Source organism: Corythoichthys intestinalis, chromosome 15, assembly GCF_030265065.1.
Source record: "Corythoichthys intestinalis isolate RoL2023-P3 chromosome 15, ASM3026506v1, whole genome shotgun sequence".
In the NCBI taxonomy this organism is placed as follows: Eukaryota; Metazoa; Chordata; class Actinopteri; order Syngnathiformes; family Syngnathidae; genus Corythoichthys; species Corythoichthys intestinalis.
In genome coordinates this window covers 34,886,173-34,904,976 of record NC_080409.1, presented here as the reverse complement: position 1 = coordinate 34,904,976, position 18,804 = coordinate 34,886,173, and the positions used below count along the sequence as shown (strand labels likewise).

The 18,804-nt window shown below is 38.2% G+C and overlaps 1 long non-coding RNA gene across 1 annotated transcript; it reads left to right on the top strand.

Annotated features, from left to right (window-relative positions):
* Positions 1-1,231: 1,231 nt before the first annotated feature.
* Positions 1,232-12,839, top strand: LOC130931187 (uncharacterized). Its single transcript, XR_009067170.1, has 4 exons — positions 1,232-1,309; positions 9,708-9,794; positions 9,875-9,982; positions 10,069-12,839. It is a non-coding gene; the product is annotated as an uncharacterized LOC130931187 (long non-coding RNA).
* The last annotated feature ends 5,965 nt before the right edge of the window (positions 12,840-18,804 follow it).

The following is an 18,804-nucleotide window of genomic DNA, read 5'->3' as shown; positions in this document are numbered from 1 at the left end:
CTCACAGAGGTGCTTGGGAGGGCACACTCATTACTAACAATAATGATCATGACTTAAAGGGGAAGTTCAGAATTTTTGACATTAGGTTTAATCTTCGAGTTAGCGCGGGTTTAATTACTCAGTGGAGTTGATCAAACTTTTTCAATGAAAAATTAAGTGTTCAAATGCAAATTTTTCAATCTCAAATATTTTTTTCGCATTCAAAAACTTTTTCAATGATTGATTTTTTTTCTTTTTTTGATTGATTTTTCTTTTTAAACATTAATTTATTTTGAAGGAACTTATTTTTTGATTGAATAATAAAGACAAAAATGTCCTAGCCAAAATATGGCCCAAACATAAATCAACATTACTTCGATCAAAAAAGTTGCTTCAATCAAAAAAAAAAACACTTCACCCCCCCAAAAAAAATCAAAGAAAAATAGTTTTTACACGCAATGTTTTGTTTTTTTTTTTAGTTTTTTTGAGTTTCAAATTTGTTTTTACATTCAAACACATTTTTTTTTATTTTTTTTTTTTATGGAAGCAATTTTTTGGGGGGGTTGAAATTATATATTTTGATTGAAGCAACTTTTTTTTGATTGAATAATAAAGACACAAACCTCCATATGGCTCCGCTCAGGGGATAAGATTTTTGACGGTGGTAACTACATTGGCACGACACCAGCGGACGTACCATATTCGATGGATGATGATCTTGGCGAAAAGTATTGCCTAAGCAGCCTGATTTAGAATTCCCCTCAAGAATGATGGAAAACAAAAAACGCTCATTGTCAACTTATTATTATAAATATTCTTGTAAGTTAATTTAATTGCTGACACTGCGTTTCGGGGTCATCAACATGTTGTGTCCCCCCTGCCCCAAAAGTCAAACTCCACCTATGCTATTCATCCTCCTGCTTTGAATCGAATTGAGTTCATCACTAGTATACGTTCAATCCATTAGAAGTTCCCACTTCAAAAGGATTGGACGTCTATTGCTGTCAATGGCAGTCAATGAGTTAATAGAAAATGACATTTAAATAACCGGGGACAACCAACCTCGCTCTCTCCTGAGGACAGTAATCAAGTTTGGTGTTAAAATATATCAAGTGTGCTTTTATTTTGTGGACGTTTCCAGACAGGAAATAAAGTGCTGGGACTGAAAGTTGCTTTTTGTCTCCTAGCGACGGCAAACACGATCTGCCTCCGCCGGGGCCAATCAGGCGCTGTGCTTGTTGCTGTGAGCGACTGGACATCTTTCAGGAGGCTCTGCACGCGCTCGCACACACAACATCAGACAACACGGATGCGCATACTTCATCTTCAGGTAAAACCGACATTACTTTTAACGCATTTGTGTGTTTGTGTGCTGGCGTGTGTTTACATGTGTTTTTTTGTGTGTTTCAACAGTTTTCACGTTTGTGTATTTGCATGTGTGTTGCCCGTTCGTGTGTTTGTACGTGTGTTTTCTAGAGGTGTATATTACCGATTTCATGGGGATACGATATTTATTCTATTCTTCAATCGGTGTGTACACATTTAACACAATCGGTTACATTTCACCTAAAGTGTTAAAAGATACGAAGCAATTTGGAGACATTTTTGATAATTGTGTTGTGGAAATGTTTGACATTTGAACAAAAACTGTTGTTTTGAAGAAAATGACATAATTAACCCTTTACAGGGCATTCATTTAAATAATAAAAAAAAAATTGAAAATCGAATTTTTAGTTATTCGGGGTCATAACCAGAGTTTATTTCTCATGAAAATGCCCCAAATTCAGAATTTAGTGACCCAGAAATACCCAAAAATCAACAGGAGGTGACCCAAAAATGCTCCATAACCAAAAGGAAGGGACACAAAATGAACAGGTCATCCAGAAATGCCCCCCAAATCAACAGGAATTCATTCAGAAATGTTCCAAAATCAACAGGACGTGATCTGAATTGGACCAAAACCCAATAGGTTTTCAGATAATCATGCATGAATTATAGTCGAGGTAAAAAATTTTCATTTTTTGTTGCGTTTAGCTGCGCTTGTGGACAAAACCAGTAGTGTTTTACCTGAAGGAAGGGTCCATTTTATTTCATTTGTTTTTGTTATACCCTAACAAAGTTATATTTAATTTATTTATTTAGACCGACAATGTTGAGTGGTTTTCAGACAAATGTTTATTTTTTTGTATTTCTGGAAAGTTAAGAGTTTATTTACAAGTTTGTATTTACTGTGTATGTTGATCTAGGGTTAAATTATGCCGGATCCCTGCCGGAACAAGATCCGGCACCTCTTGAATTTGACCTCCTTGTGTTCCGGGACTTATTTGGGCAGATCAGGCACCTCTCGTGTATAGAAAAGGATAATAATATAAAAAAAAAAGTCTTTAAAAAATGTATAAAATCAAATATGCATGAATTCATTTACAGAAGAAATCCCAAGAATTGCATGTTGTTGATAAACATTTAACGTCATTTGAAAGAGTCAGAGATTTGTTGATGCACTGAAAAGCTGAACCAATAAATCACGCCCTGACATTTAAAAAAAAACAAAAAAAACAACCTTCATCTGGGGAGCAAGCAGCCAGGATCAAACGTTATTTATTTCAACATGCCACACACTACACTACACTTCGATGGCCAGAGAAGACGGGGGAATGAAACTCGCAAAAGGATGGGTTTGTGTTATTCATTGTAATGTCTGATTTGTTTTTAAAAAAATATATTTTACAAGTTAAAACTGTTGAAAAACTAATTGCTGACTGTGTACTGTAATTCCCACCTGTGGTTATATGGGCAATTGCCCGTGCTGTGTACAGTGTAGCCTAAAAAATTGTAAATTGTTGTCATAACATTTATACCATGGATATCATCTAAAATTGAGGCTTGTAAGTTCCACAGCATGGCAAGTGGGCATTTGCGTGTTGTTTTCAGCACCATTTTCTGCGTATGTTCCGGGACCTTTGCCCGTCTCTTCATCCCTGCGCTGTCATATGTACTTTGGGTTCCGGCATTTTATGCTTTACAAATTAAGCACTGATGTTGATATAAATTAGGATGATATAAATTAGGATTAAATATTGCAATTTAAATTTGCTAATCAAATCCAGACATTTATTTTGGAAGTTTTCAAAATGTTTTTTTAGTTTCTTTAGATCAGACATGTTCAAAGTCCGGCCCGGGGGCCAAATGCGGCCCGTGGTAAAATTTCATCCGGCCCCCAGCCTCTGTCATAAAATCAATAACGTCTGGCCCGCACACAGTCTTAATAAATTGGTCAGCAGTACTGCTACCAGCATATGAGGTAGTTTACACACTAAATGCTGCTCCTCATTTACCCACTAAAAAGCAACATTACTCTAAGCAACATTACCCCGTGGGTCATTTACCCACTAAAAAGCAACATTACTCTAAGCAACATTACCCCGTGTGACCTTTTACTCCCAATTTTCTAAAATGGCGACAATCAACAACAAAAAAAAAGAAAGTTGACTGTGGCGGCCGACGCTTCAAGCACAGGTGGAAATTGGACTATTTCTTCACTAAAACCCGCAACAACTGTGTCTGCCTCATTTGCAAAAAGACAGTCACCGTTTTTAAAGAGTTCAATGTATGGCGATTTTACCAAACAAGACACACTGACATGTACGACAAGATTACAGGGAAGATACGTAGCGAGAAATTGAAGCAATTTGAAGCTAGTTTAATGTTACAGCAGTAGTGTTTCCCACGAGCCCGAGAGTTGAAGGCTAAGCCACAAAGGCTAGTTGCGAGATTGTTGAAATTATAAATTAAAAAAATAATAAAGCATATGTGACACACATAACGGCTCGCTAAAATTTGCTTAAATATATTGTTCAACATAAATTAGTCAGCCAAGGTCGGCCCCCCACATGTTTACCACACCAAATCTGGCCCCCTATGCAAAACGTTTGGACACCCCTGCTTTAGACCAAACCTATGCCCTTATACTAACTTTCATGTTTATTGGTTCAGGTGATACACTGTTTGATTCAAACCTTTGTTTTCAAAAACTACTAAAGAAAGATTTTTGAAAACTCCCAGAATAAATGTCTGGATTTTATTAGCAAATTCAAATTGCAATATTTAAACATAAATTACATTAACACACAATAAATACAAACTTATTAATAAACTTTTCACTATCCAGGACTGAAAAAAAAAACATTTGTCTTAAGACCACTCAGCATTAACTGCCTAAATAAACAAATTAAATATAACTGGGAAAAAAAACAAAAAATAAAAATGGAGCCTTCCTTCAGGTAAAACACTACAGCTTTTGTCCTCAAGCACAGCCAAACTCAACAAAAAATGAAAGCTTTTGGTTGACCACATAAACAAAATAAAAATGAAAATTGGGGAAAAGGGGGGTGAACTTACATTTCTTACAGTTTAATTAACGTTAACAGTAGAAAACACATACCAGTACTTGAAGACACTTCTCTCTAAGCAGTTTCCTACTTGAATTTTTTGCAGGTTAGCAGGTTCACACAGTTTAATGTTATGCTAACTCTGATGCAGGTCTGAATTTCTGTAGCAAAATTAGTGGTGTGTTCCCCACCTCCACAACATTGGCGTATTTTTTCATTATTTACAGTCGCTAGGGCTGACCAAAAAAAAAAAAAAAAAAAATCTGATATCCCTCCTCCTCGAAGGGGACGGAGGAAGTGGCACATCATCAACATCGGTGTTATTTTTGGCAGCCATTTTAATTTTCGTCTCAGCCTATAGGACGAAAATACTTATTAGTCTTAGTCATATTCTAGCCATTTCAAATGTGTTCGTCTTGTCTCGTTTTAGTCAACGAAAACTCTTTTTATCGAAGTATTTTTTCCCCAATTGCTATATAAATGGTATCGTCATGACAAATAAGAGTCTTGTACTAAATCGAATATGAATGATATAATAAAAATGCATTTATTCAGTACGACATGGCAAAATTACTCTATAATGGTCAAAACTGTCGACTTCACCTTTACTGTCGCACTTCACGAACGATATTTTATGCTACCGTAGTTAGTCAGGCTTTTGTCATTTCCCTGCCCCGGCTACTGAGACTGTGAACAAACCAAGAGGCGTGACAGCTAGCCAACATGCTAACCCTAGCAGAGTGACGTCTCAAAGCCTTATTTTCACTTTTCGAAGGGAAAAATCACACAAAACAAGCCCGGATCATATCACACGGCGGCGGGGTTGTCGATTGTCCTTGCCGATCGGCAAACCCCCCGGCGGCGAGCAAGTTACAGCTCGTTCCCCTGCTACGGACAGGAGAGCAGCTGGAGAGTACCGCCGGACAAACCGGCCGACGTCGGAGGAGCACGTAGCTGCTACATGGTCGATACGTAAAATGCTTTACTACATGGCGAAGACATAAACAGAGAGTGGCGTGCAGTTTTAGTGCAGCTATCATGGCAGGATGTGTCTGAGAACTTTTCTATATGTCTGTCCATTATCAAACATAAGTAAGTAGTTAGTTTGTAGTGTTTACTTTGTAATCGCAGTATTCGAGGCCATTTTTAACACAAAGTTGCAATTTCTGATAGGGTTGAAAAATTTGACAGAACACCAGGCACACAAAAAGGGCAATGAGCCGAGTATGTAGGGGGCCCTAAGCAAAATAATGCAAAGGGGCCCATATTTTTGGCCCACCATTTCGTCACAGTGTACTGTGAAACCCATACATGCAATCCAACCCATACGTCCAAATTTTGTATATTAATCAGATTTTGTTGCACTGCATACTTCAAACTTCTCACCCCAAATGATTGTCAGTACTTACAATAGATAGCGCCAAACCTTTTTCTAAAAGAGGAAAGAAAGAAGTTAAGGAAGAACTTTTATTTTCTTAAGCTTGTAATCAAGTATCAAAACTCACAAAAGTCAAATAAAGCAAACTGTAGTAAACAAAATAGAATATAAATTAAACAATTGGGGGCCCCCTAGTGGTCAGGGGCCCTAAGCAGCTGCATAGTCTGCGTATAGGCTGGGCCGGCCCTGGTTGGGAATAACGCCGTTATAAATAACGGTGTTACATAACGGCGTTATTTTTTTCAGTAACGGGGTAATCTAACTAATTATTTTATCCGCCGTTACAACGCCATTACCGTTACTGACGGTCAAAAGCAGTGCGTTACTTACTTTGAATAATTTGAAGTAACGACCAGCCGTAGCGAGTCTACCCTGTTTTGTTGATTTGTCATCCAAGACTTGGGGTGTGTTCAGGTTCATGGCAATAAAAATAATAAACACACATAGCCTACCTTTGAAAGAACGATGGAGTTGCCGTTTGATACGGTCACAATGTGCTGGTCCTGCACCCATCCGCAGCAAAACTGTTCGTAGCTTTTAGCGATTTGTAATTTCGGAATCGCTGATGAGTTTAGTAACATACACCAAACAATAAATATAGCAGAATGTCCATTTCGCGTAATTGTGGAAGCCCGTCGACATCTTTACTCCATTTGTCTTCGGCTTGCTCGTAAGGGTCAACATTGTTCACATCCTTAAGTTTGATCACATATGTGTTCTTCGCCTTAGTAACGAGTTTGTCTCTTTATCGAACTGGCAAATTAAAGTTGAATGTCCCGCGAGCCAGACCTGCTTCCAATATGGCTGCGTTGTTGTCAAATCTCACGTGATCCCCCATTCTGTGACATAAACGCTCGAGCCTAATAGCGCACGTACTTCAGACACAAACCGGAACAGCGCGTGCGGCAAACACACAGACGCAAAACAGATGCAGTGGGATATGATGGCAGAGCATTCAGAGGAAAATTTGTCCTGTACGAGGTGGAGATATAAACACTATTTTAAGTTGGTCGAAATTCAAGGAAAGAACGTGCATGTAAAGTGTAATTTATGTCCCGGGGCAAAGCTTTTGTCGACATCTGTGGTAAGCAATTCAAATCTGTTTATTTTTGTTGCACTTCAAGTGTAGGATAAATCTGTTGCTGGTGAGGTGCAATAAATATTACAAGGTTCTATAACACAACTACCTGTCTGTTCTTCTCTATTCAACTTACTTGAATACTGCTCAGAAAGTTTCAAATTCTTTGACATACAACAACTTCTTTCTAAAGTAACGGAAATAGTTACTTTCCCTGGTAACTAGTTACTTTTACGATAGAGTAATTCAGTTACTAACTCAGTTACTTTTTGGAAGAAGTAGTGAGTAACTATAACTAATTACTTTTTTAAAGTAACATGCCCAACACTGATTGTGAGATGCTGACCCAGGTGACGTCAGATTTGCATTCGTCCTAAACCCGAGACTGAAGCTGGAAGTCACTCATTTTCATGGCGCGGGATTCAAAAATTGAATATGGCGGAAAAAATAGACAAAACTGAAAAAGCAGTTTCTGCTCTTGCACTCCTCTTTAAAAGAAACTGCTGTATTTTAAGCCAAAACAACTGTTGTGTTTGAAAGAACTATATGTGTATATGCTGCCATAGCAGATTCATGGCTCATTAAGTCCCCGAACTATTTTTAATTTGCCCGTTTTACCCTCAAAACCCCCGTTTACAGACGTCGCGCACCCGTTTTTGTTTTAACCCAGCCATGAAAACAAGTAATTATTATTATTAATCAAAATCTCTGTCATTTTTAGCTTAGAATCATTAATTGATGTCTAATATGTTGTTTAAATAAATAAAAATAAAAAAACGACTTTAAAAAATTATTCACTCGCATATTTTAAACTTTTAAACAAATGACGTCACAGTGAAAAAATTGGCGTCTGTAAAAATGTCACGGATATCTACCTCATAACTATCGCTAAATTGTAAAGATGTCGTGATCGATCGGGTCCGATCACGTCATTCTCAAAGTATCGGAATCGGCGAAAAAATTTCGAACTGCCTTTTTTTTAATATATACATATATTTTTTATTTAAATCGTTTTCTAATTGTATTTAATGTTACAGACAAAATGTCTTACACTCATCCAGAGTAGGTTTGGCTTAAAGTAGGGCTATCAAATTTATTGCGTTAATGGCGGTATTTAATTTTTTTTAATTAATCACGTTAAATAATTAAGGCATGCGCTGCACGACCCACTCACGCATTGTCGCGTTCAATCTATAGAGATGCCGTTTTACCTATATTTAGCACCAAAAAGCAGCGTATAATGAGTAGAGAGAATTTTGACAGCCTTTGAAGCCATTTTTTATGTGGCTAAAGCCTTACTATATCTCTCTCAGCTATTAAAAATAACGTGGGAGGCAATGTGGGGAAGAAAGGTAGTAGTTTCTAACACCCTATGTTCTTTCCCAACGCAGAGAAGGTATATCAATTGGTACCACTACGCACAGTCAATGTTGCACTTCCCGTCATGCATTTTGGCAGAACAATTAAATGGCTACAGTATCACTTACTGAAAGCTCAACAATTACACTAGATGGCAATATTTAGTCACAATATACAAAGTCACATTTATCCTTTAAGAATTACAAGTCTTTCTATCCGTGGATCCCTCTAACAGAAAGAATGTTAATAATGTAAATGCCGTCTTGATGATTTATTGTCATAATAAACAAATACAGTACTTATGTACTGTATGTTGAATGTATATATTCGTCCGAGTTTTATTCATTTTTTTCTTAATGCATTGCCAAAATGTATATGATCGGGAAAAATTATCGGGAATGATTGGAATTGAATCGGGAGCAAAAAAAAAAAAGCAATCGGATCGGGAAATATCGGGATCGGCAGATACTCAAACTAAAACGATCGGATCGGGAGCAAAAAAACATGATCGGAACAACCCTAGTAATTATATTTATTAATCAAAATCTCTGTCATTTTTAGCTTAGAATCATTAATTGATGTCTAATATGTTGTTTAAAAAAAAAAAAAAAAAAAAACGACTTTAAACTTTTAAACAAATGACGTTACAGTGAAAAAATTGGCGTCTGTAAAAATGTCACGGATATCTACCTCATAACTATCGCTAAATTGTTTTTTTTTTTTTGTTACAGTTGCATTTTCCTCAATATGTTAGATGATAATTAATCAATCCAAACAAAGAAATATTGAAAAAGAACATTTAAAAGGGTAAATATATGAAAAAGAACATCTCGACCACTCCTTGATGTCTGCGATTTCTGCATCGCTTGTTATATGACCATGTTTCACCCATAAAATCCCCAAAAAATCCAGCGGTGGCCATTTACAGCTGTGTCTTGACACTCAGTGATACATGCGACATGGAGTTTTTGGATCGAAACAAGATAAGTACGCGATAACATCTCGTTAAAGTCATGGCGTCTGTAATTCTGCTCTCGCGTGATCTCACCTCCAGTTAGGGTTTTGCTGTTTAAAAAACTTTTTTTAAATGCCCTCCTGTCCAAAATTTTTCTTCCCCCAGAAAATTGAGATTTTAAGCTTTCCAATGATGTATCACACATGCATATCGGACAATTTTTAAATTTGGCCAAATTGGGGATCTCAGAACGGAACTTGAAGTCACCTGAGTGTTTTCCGCCATATATAAAACGATCGCTTTCACACACATCCAAGCGATCCATTTCATTCGGGAGCATAAAACACGGCGTGAAATATGAAATAAACATGCTTTTTAGTATCATACGCACTTTAAGTGTCAATTTTAGTCCTGTCCCTGAAAAGATTAACTCACTATCATTTGATGGCTGCCATACCTTCCAATCCAAATGGATTGGACGTCTATCGACTAACGAATTTTCTTCCAAAGTGCAAGACCATGCGGAGGTTGGTTGATGCGGTCTCACAAACAACGGCATCATAAAAGATAGAAGCATCTGTGGATCGTCAGAAAACGGTTAGCATTGTAGTGTTTAGAAAGTTTTTTTTTTTATGTTACGCAACTAAATAACTTGTATTCATCTTTGTTCCGTGCAGGCGCCATCTTCAACAAACCATTCAACAACGTCGAAGGTCGCTTACTTCAAGAGGAAATATGCGGAGGAAGAGGTTTTGCATCGAAGCCTACGAGGATATTTTCAAAAAGTAATTCTATTTCTGTGAAGCATTGTCGATTTACGTATGGCTGTTTTTCTGTCAGTTGCCTTCAAGTTGATGTTTCTCCCCGGTAGCACCTGATCCTGCAGGAGGACCGGAGCTGCATCCTCAAGTTATCCCTGGAGAAACTGCGGTTCCTGGAGGACCCCGAGGCCTACTTGAGGCGCTCCGTCCTCATCAACAACCTACTCAGAAAGATCCACCATGAAGAAGAGGAGGAGGTGGTAGAAGAAGAAGAAGAGGAGGCAGAGAGGAAGAGGGTGAAGGTTCCAGTGGGCGACTGTGGGTCTCCGCCATTGAGCTTGGAGAAATTCCAGTGCTACCGTTTAATTCCGTGCTACAGGCCTCGGGAGATGCTCGAACCTGAGCACAGAATGCTTCTTTTGGACCAGCACAGCTGACTGCGTTAACAGCAGCCGGCAGACATTTTCGAGGAGATTCTGCACATAAGAGAATCATCTCACACCCAAAGTTTCTTGTGGTTCTCTGATGGAATTGTTTGTTTGAGGTGAACAGCCCTGGACGCTGTGATTCGCGGCTTGCTGTCCTGTCCGTGGGAAAACAGCGCTCTGCTGACCTCTAGTGGAAAATTATTTTAATTCCAGATTTCTTTCATTTATTTTGTTTACTTTTAAATTTCAATCTTTATAAAATTATTGTTAATCCTTTACAGCGCCCGTGATTATTTTTGGTAACTAAAAAAAACCCCAAAAAACACAACAACCCTATAAAAGCCTTGCGTTCACATACGTGGACATCCACGAACGTGGATGCTAGGTCTCAATTATAATAATTATTTTTTTAAATTGTATTTTCTATTAATCTAAAATTATTAAAATTAAAATTAAAATTGATGAACACAGGAATAAACTGGCTATGGCCCACAATACTACACTAAAGTCGATTTTTATTTTTTCAACCAACAAAAAGGAAAATAGAAGCGGAGACACAGAGACAGAAGAGGAGAGGAACAAACAACAAGAAATACATTGAAAGCCAACGCTACCAATGAAAAAAAGTTGTGCTATTGTTAGCTAATTGTATTTCCTGTGGACACCATTTAGGGGGCCGAGGAAAAGGAGGGGGAGTGAGTCAGAAAGAGATGCGATTAGGCGTGGTGGAGTGTACACAAATGTGAGGTGTAGAACCCAGTAATATGTGAAACACTATCATCCTATTCTATGCTGCCTTATCGCTAATCCTGGCACTGGCATCCTCTCTATTTGGGTGTGTCTAATTGCAACCAGTCATGCGTGAATCCCATCAGACGTATGATAGTTGTGCAGACAAGTGGAAATGCTGTGCTGAGGCTGCTCCAGAGCCACAGCCCCTCCCCAGCCAATCGGGGTGCCGAGCCAGCGCTGGCCATCGTTTTTTGTTTTTTTTTCATAGTATTTAAATTAGTGACCTGTAAAGGTTTGAAGGTGGTTTTGATTGGGTTTAATTGTTTATTTTATCAAAGACTATTCTGATGTTTTACAATGTATTTCATTAAATATTATTTTGTCGTTGATTTTTTTAAGCAAATGTATTTCAATTTTGTTTTCAGATATAATATCAGTGGCGTTACCAGGATGCCAGGTGTGGGTGGGCATTAGTCTTACCTGAGGGGGCAAAAAATAATAAAATAAAATGAAAAAAAAAAAAAAAAAAGCTACAATGCTCAAGTAGGTCGAAATCCAACGTAGGGCTATTGCACCTTAAAACATGTTTTGTTTTCTCTTTGAGATAACTGTTGTCCTTTGGTCGAAACAAATAAAAGTTGATTTGATTTGACTTAGAACACATCCATAACTGAACAGTATGGACATCCAGGTGACAATGGTTTTTTTTTTTTGTTAACCTATTGTGGTTCCTCGGTCTTATTATTATTATTATTATTATAGTTATTCTTTGTTCCGCAGCCCTTTTGAGCTCAATTTGACCGCCTTAGAATGCGTCAAAATGCACCAAAATCAGCAGGCAGGTCAAGACAGGTGCACTCTCTTGTGTAAAGACAAATTTTAAATACACTATGTAGCGCCCCCTAGCAGTCATTCTTTGTCCCGCCGACGCTTTGAGCCCTACTTTGACCCTCTCAGAATGCTTCAAAACTCACCAAACTCAACAACTTGAAAACTTTTTTTTTTTTTTTCTTTAAACCTGTCCTGTTCAGCTGTTTGACACGGAGAATGGAACTCTAAAGTGCCCGGATAGTCTGAGCAGTTTTAATGTTTCATATTGAGAGTCTGACATACTCCCATTGTGATCATTCAACATACCTCGTTTATTATGACAAAGCAGCGAACAAGAAGGGGTTATGGGGGAACAGAAGAAAAGAAACACAAGAAAAGAAAGAAAAACACAAACTACAACAAGAAATACATTGAACATCTAGACCAATTACTAATATGTTGGTGCTATCGTCAGCTAGATGTATTTCCGGTTGACACCATGTGGGGGCCCTGTTGACCAGGGAAAGAGGGGGGACGGGGGTGGGGGAGTCTATAAGCTAAATGATTGAAAGGAGTAGAGTGTACACAAATCAGCTCTGTGAACTAGAACCCATTAATCGTGTGAATCCCTTGTGAGTGTAAGCCCGTTGGCGACCAACCCTACGCCGCCCCATCGCCAATCCTGGCACCGTGACCCCCCCATCCGAGCGCGCCCTATCACATCCAGGCGCACGACAGCCACGCAGACGAGCGGAGACGCCACGCAGGCGCCAACCCAGAGCCACGGCCCCCACCCAGCCAACACTGGTGAAAACTTTGATAAAATGTAAAAAAATATATATATATCAAAATATGCGTAAATGTGTATAGCGCCCCCTAGGAACAAAACCAACATTTCATTTTTTTTTTTTTTTTTTTTTTTTTTAAGGTGAAAGAGGAGGTCACAATGCAAAGGTTAAAACTTAGAACACATCAGTACTAAATGAATGGGATACCATACGCGGTGCCCAGACTGCCGTTAGTACTACATCCAGTTTTCCTCGGGTGGGCAGAGCGTGTCCGTGGGTGGGCACTGCCCACCCCTGCCCCCCCGGTAACGCCCCTGTATAATATTATTTAGTTGTTTTTCTCACTGTGTTTAAAAAGCAACCTCTTAAAAAGGTCAACATGTGTTGAATTTGTTGAAATACTTATGCTGTTTGTGCTTTGAGTCAAGACGTCTTCTGCTGTTGTTAAATGTATATCTGATTACAAATGAAGTGGCTGAAACCAATTATAACAGAGAAATTCAATATATTTTATCTAAGACAAAGATATTTTGATGAAATGTTTGCTACATTTTCTGACCATTGCAGCTTTTTCACATGATTATTTTGAAGAGAAAAAAAAGTCTCAAGCCTTTCAGGGACACACCTGCTAGTGTTTGCTGTGCAACAACTTTGAGGGTTTCAAATAAATCTGTTGAAACTTCTTCGCAAACTGAATTTTATTCTTAATACTTTATAGGGCACTTGTTTACACGGGGAAAAATATATACAGTGCTGGCCAAAAGTATTGGCACCCCTGCAATTTTGTCAGATAATGCTAAATTTCTCCCAGAAAGTGCAATTACAAATGGTTTAGTAGTAATATCTGATTGATTTTGCATGCAATGAAAAAACACAAAAGAGAATGGGAAAAAATTTAAATCATCATTTTACACTCCAACAATGAGCTGGACAAAAGTATTGGCACCCTTTGAAAAATCATGTGATACTTCTCTAATTTGTGTAATTAACAGCACTTGTTACTTATCTGTGGCACATAGCAGGTGGTGGCAATAACTAAATCACACTTGCAGCCAGTTAAAATGGATTAAAGTTGACTCACCACTGTCCTGTGTACTTGCGTGTACCACATTGAGCATGGAAAAAGAAAGAAGACCAAAGAACTGTCTGAGGACATGAGGAGCAATTTGTGAGGAAGCATGGGCAATCTTAAGGCTACAAGTCCATCTCCAAAGACCTGAGTGTTCCTCTGTCTACCGTGCGCAGTGTCATCAATAAGTGTAAAGCCCATGGCACTGTGGCTAACCTCCCTGGATGTGGACGGCAAAGAAAAATTGAAGAGAGATTTCAACTAAAGTTTGTCCGAATGGTGGATAAAGAACCTCGACTAACAACCAAACAAGTTCAAGCTGTCCTGCAGTCCGAGGGTACAACAGTGTCAACCCGTACTATCCTTCGGCGTTTGAATGAAAAGAGACTCTATGGTATGATACCCAGGAATACCCCACTTCTGACTCAGAGACATAAAAAACCCAGGCTGGAGTTTTCTAAAAATTACCCGAGAAAGCCAAAAACGTTTTGGAAGAATGTTCCCTAATGTTTTGGGGTTGCTTTGCTGCCTCTGGCACTGTACTGCTTGACCGTGTGCATGGCATCATGAAGTCTGAAGACTACTAACAAACTTTGTGGCATAATGTAGGGCCTAGTGTGAGAAAGCTGGGTTCCTCTCAGAGGTCATTGGTCTTCCAGTAGCACAGTGACCTAAAACACACTAGAAAATGGTTTGAGAGAAAGCACTGGGGACTTCTAAAGTGGCCAGCAATGAGTCCAGACCTGAATCCCATAGAACACCTGTGGAGAGATCTGAAAATGGCAGTTTGAAGAAGGCACCCTTTAAATCTCAGGGACCTGGAGCAGTTGCCCCAAGAAGAATGGTCTAAAATTCCAGTAGAGCATTGTAAGAAACTCATTGATGAATACCGGAAGCGGTTGCTCGCAGTTATTTTGTCTAAAGGTAATGCTACCAATTATTAGGCTGTGGGTGCCAATACTTCTGTCCGGCCCATTTTTGGAGTTTTGTGTAAAATGATAAAGGTTTAATTTTTTTTTCATTCCTATTTAGCTTTTTTTTTCTAGTATCTTGGGGTCTTGTTCACGAGTGAGAGTGGGAGAGAGCGGGAGATTGACAGGCGGATCGGTGCAGCGGTTGCAGTGATGCGGACTCTGCACTGGTCCGTTGTGGTGAAGAAGGTGCTGAGCCAAAAGGCGAAGCTCTCGATTTACCAGTCGATCTACGTTCCTACCCTCACCTATGGTCACGAGCTGTGGGTCGTGACCGAAAGAACAAGATCACGGATACAAGCGCCCGAAATGAGTTTCCTCCGCAGGGTGTCCGGGCTCTCTCTTAGAGATAGGGTGAGAAGCTCGGTCATCCGGGAGGGGCTTGGTGTCGAGCCGCTACTCCTCCGCGTTGAGAGGAGCCAGTTGAGGTGGCTCGGGCATCTGGTTCGGATGCCTCCTGGACGCCTCCCTGGAGAGGTGTTCCGGGCATGTCCCACCGGCAGGAGGCCCCGGGGTCGACCCAGGACACGCCGGAGACACTATGTCACTCGGCTGGCCTGGGAACGCCTTGGAATCCCGCCGGAGGAGCTGGCTGAAGTGGCTGGGGAGAGGGAAGTCTGGGCTTCCCTGCTAAAGCTGCTGCCCCCGCGACCCGATCCCGGACTAAGCGGAAGATAATGGATGGATGGATGGATAGCTTTTTTTTCATTGGAAGCAAAATAAATGAAGATAGTACTACCAAAGCATTTTTAATTGCAATCATTTTCTGGGAGAAATTGAGCATTATCTGACTGAACTGCAGGGGTTCCAATGCTTTTGGCCAGCACTACACAGTATCAGAAGTAGGCAGTAACACTTTACATTTACTCTGTTACATTTACTTTAGAATCTTTTTAAGAAAAAATGCACACTAGTTTTACAATGCAATACTTTTTACTTTTACTTGAGTAGATTTTTGAAGAAGAAACACTACTCTTACTCCGCTACTTTAGGCTACACTACAGTCGTTACATTTACCCTCTTTAGTCTACATATTGACTTTATTTTTGCCAGAGATGCCGACAGAGGCTGTCTCATTTTCACCAATGAGACGTCGCAACAAAAACCACATGCTCCATTATACCACTCAAAGGTAACAATGTTTTTCCCGCTAGAGGGCGCTCATACTCTTTAGATGGGTAATTTTTTTTTGTGTTTGTTTTGTTTTGTTTTTCCACAGGAATTTTTTTAAATTTTATTTCAATCAGTTAAATATAACAAATAAAGTTCTTAGTCATGGAATAACAAAAATAAATAAAAATTGAACCTTCCGTCAGGATTAACACTATCGTTTTTGTCCACAAGCACAGCCAAACTCAACAAAAAATGAAAGCGCCTTCGGGCCGCTTTAAGACCACATAAGTAAAATAAAAATGAAAACTGGGGAGCAGGGTGTAAACATTGGTTCCCTGCATTTCTTACAGCTGAGCAGAGTTTACTATATTTCTCACAGTTGAAATATCATTAACATAGTGGAAAACACATACAGGAGGACACTTCTACTGTACCTAAGCAGCTTCCTACTCAGGTTAGCAAGTTCACAGTTTATCGTAATAGTAATGCCAACTCTATTACTTCCACTAAAAACGGGTAAATGTAAGTCTGAACATAATGAAAATAATTCATTTAATAATGGGTCAATTCTATCGTTACAACATACGGATACGGGCATACGCGGATTTTAAAAGGGGGCCAGGGGAGCCAGGCCCCCCCGGTGGCCGAAAAGTGTAATTGCATGAAATTGACTTTCCTATATACATAAAAGTGGTAAATCAATAAAACTGCAACAAAAATGAATTAAATGAACCAAAAAATATAATTTTATAATGGGTCAAAATTATTTTTCGAACAGATCATGTGACTAGCACCTTGGATGGTCATTTGCTTTGCATATAATTCTCAAAAAAAAAAAAAAAAAAATAGGAGAGGGCAATTTTATTTTTCAAATGATTTTTTTTCTTTGATTGAACATTTGTTGGGGGGGGATTGAAGCAACTTTTTTTGGGATTGAATGATTTAGACACAAATGTCCTACCCATAAGATGGCCCAAACACAAAAAGGATTGCTTCAATCAAAGAAAAATTTTTAAATGAAAAATTAAGTGTTCAAATGCAAATTTTTCAATCTCAAATATTTTTCACATTCAAAAACGTTTTCTATGATTTAATTTTTTTTTTGATTGAAGTGATTTTTAAAAAATATATATATCTTTTTAAGCAACTTATTTTTTGATTTAATAATAAAGACAAAAACGTCCTAGCCAAAATGTGGCCCAAACACAAATCAACATTACTTCAATCAAAAAAAAAAAAAAAAAAAAAAAATTTCAATCAACGAAAAATAGCTTTCACATGCTTTTTTTTTGTTTCACATTTATTTTTTGCAAACACAGTTTTTTTTTTATTGCAGAGACTATTTTTTGGTTGAAATGATATATTTTGATTGAAGAAACTTTTTTTTGATTGAATAATAAAGACACAAATCTACCTCGATATGGCTCCGCCCAGGGGATACAATTTTTGACTGAGGTAACTACATTGGCACGACACCGGCAGGCGTACCATTTTCAATGGATGAAGATCTTGGCGAAAAGCATTGCCTAAGCAGCCTGATTTAGAAATCCCCTCAAGAATGATGGGAAACAAAAAACGCTCATTGTCACTTTATTATTATGTCTCCGTATGTACGGTATTCTTTTTTTTTTTCTCTCTCTCTTTGTTGGTGTGTGTGTGCTATGGACCCACTGTGAGATTCCGGAATAAAGATCATATATATTGTCAACTTATTATTTTGAATATTTTTGTAAGTTAATTTTATTGCTGACTTCTGGTTTCGGGGTCATCAACATGTTGTGCCCCCCCTACCTCAAAAGTCAAACTCTGCCTATGCCAGAAACGCAGTGTCAACAATAAAATTAACTTACAAAAATATTCAAAATAATAAGTCTACAATGAGCGTTTTTTGTTTCCCATCATTCTTGAGGGGAATTCTAAATAACGCGGCTTAGGCAATACTTTCCGCCAAGATCGTCATCCATAGAAAATGGTACGCCCGTCGGTGTCGTGCCAATGTATTTACCCCAGTCAAAAATTGTATCCCCTGGGTGTAGCCATATGGAGATATGGAGATTTGTGTCTTTATTATTCGATCAAAAAAATGTTGCCTAAAAAAAAAAAAAAAAAAGTTGCTTCAATCAAAATATTTTTTTTGATTGGAGTCGTTTTTATTTATTTTTTGATTGAAGCAACTTTTTTGATTAAAGTAATGTTGATTTGTGTTTGGGCCACATTTTGGCTAGGACGTTCTTGTCTTTATTATTCAATCAAAAAATAAGTTGCTTTAAAAAATTCAGTATATATTTTCAAAAAGAAAAATGACTTCAATAAAAAAAAAAAAAATCAATCATAGAAAACATTTTTGAGGTTGAAAAATTTGCTTTTCATTAAAAAAGTTTTCTTTGATTGAAGCAATCCTTTTTGTGTTTGGGTCATATTATGGGTAGGACATTTGTGTCTAAATCATTCAATCCCAGAAAAAGTTGCTTCAATCCCCCCCCAAAAAATGTTCAATCAAAGGAAACAAATCATTTGAAAAATAAAATTGCCCTCTATTTTTTTTTTTTTTTTTTGTGTGTGTGAAAATTATATGCAAAGCAAATAACCATCTAAGGTGCTAGTCACTATGATCTGTTCGAAAAATAATTTTGACCCATTATAAAAATATATTTTTGGGTTCATTTCATTCATTTTTGTTGCAGTTTTATTGCTTTACAACTTTTATGCATATAGGAAAGTCCATTTCATGCAATGACACTTTTCGGCCACCGGGGGTTGCCCCCCCTTTAAAATCTGCTTATGGTTTCGGGGTCATCAACATGTTGTGCCCCCCCCTGCCCCAAAAGTCAAACTCCACCTATGCATACAGGAAGACAATCTAAAGTACCTACATAACTGAACACATAATATAATGAAAATAAGGTTGCTTAAAAGTTGGTGGGGACACTTTCAG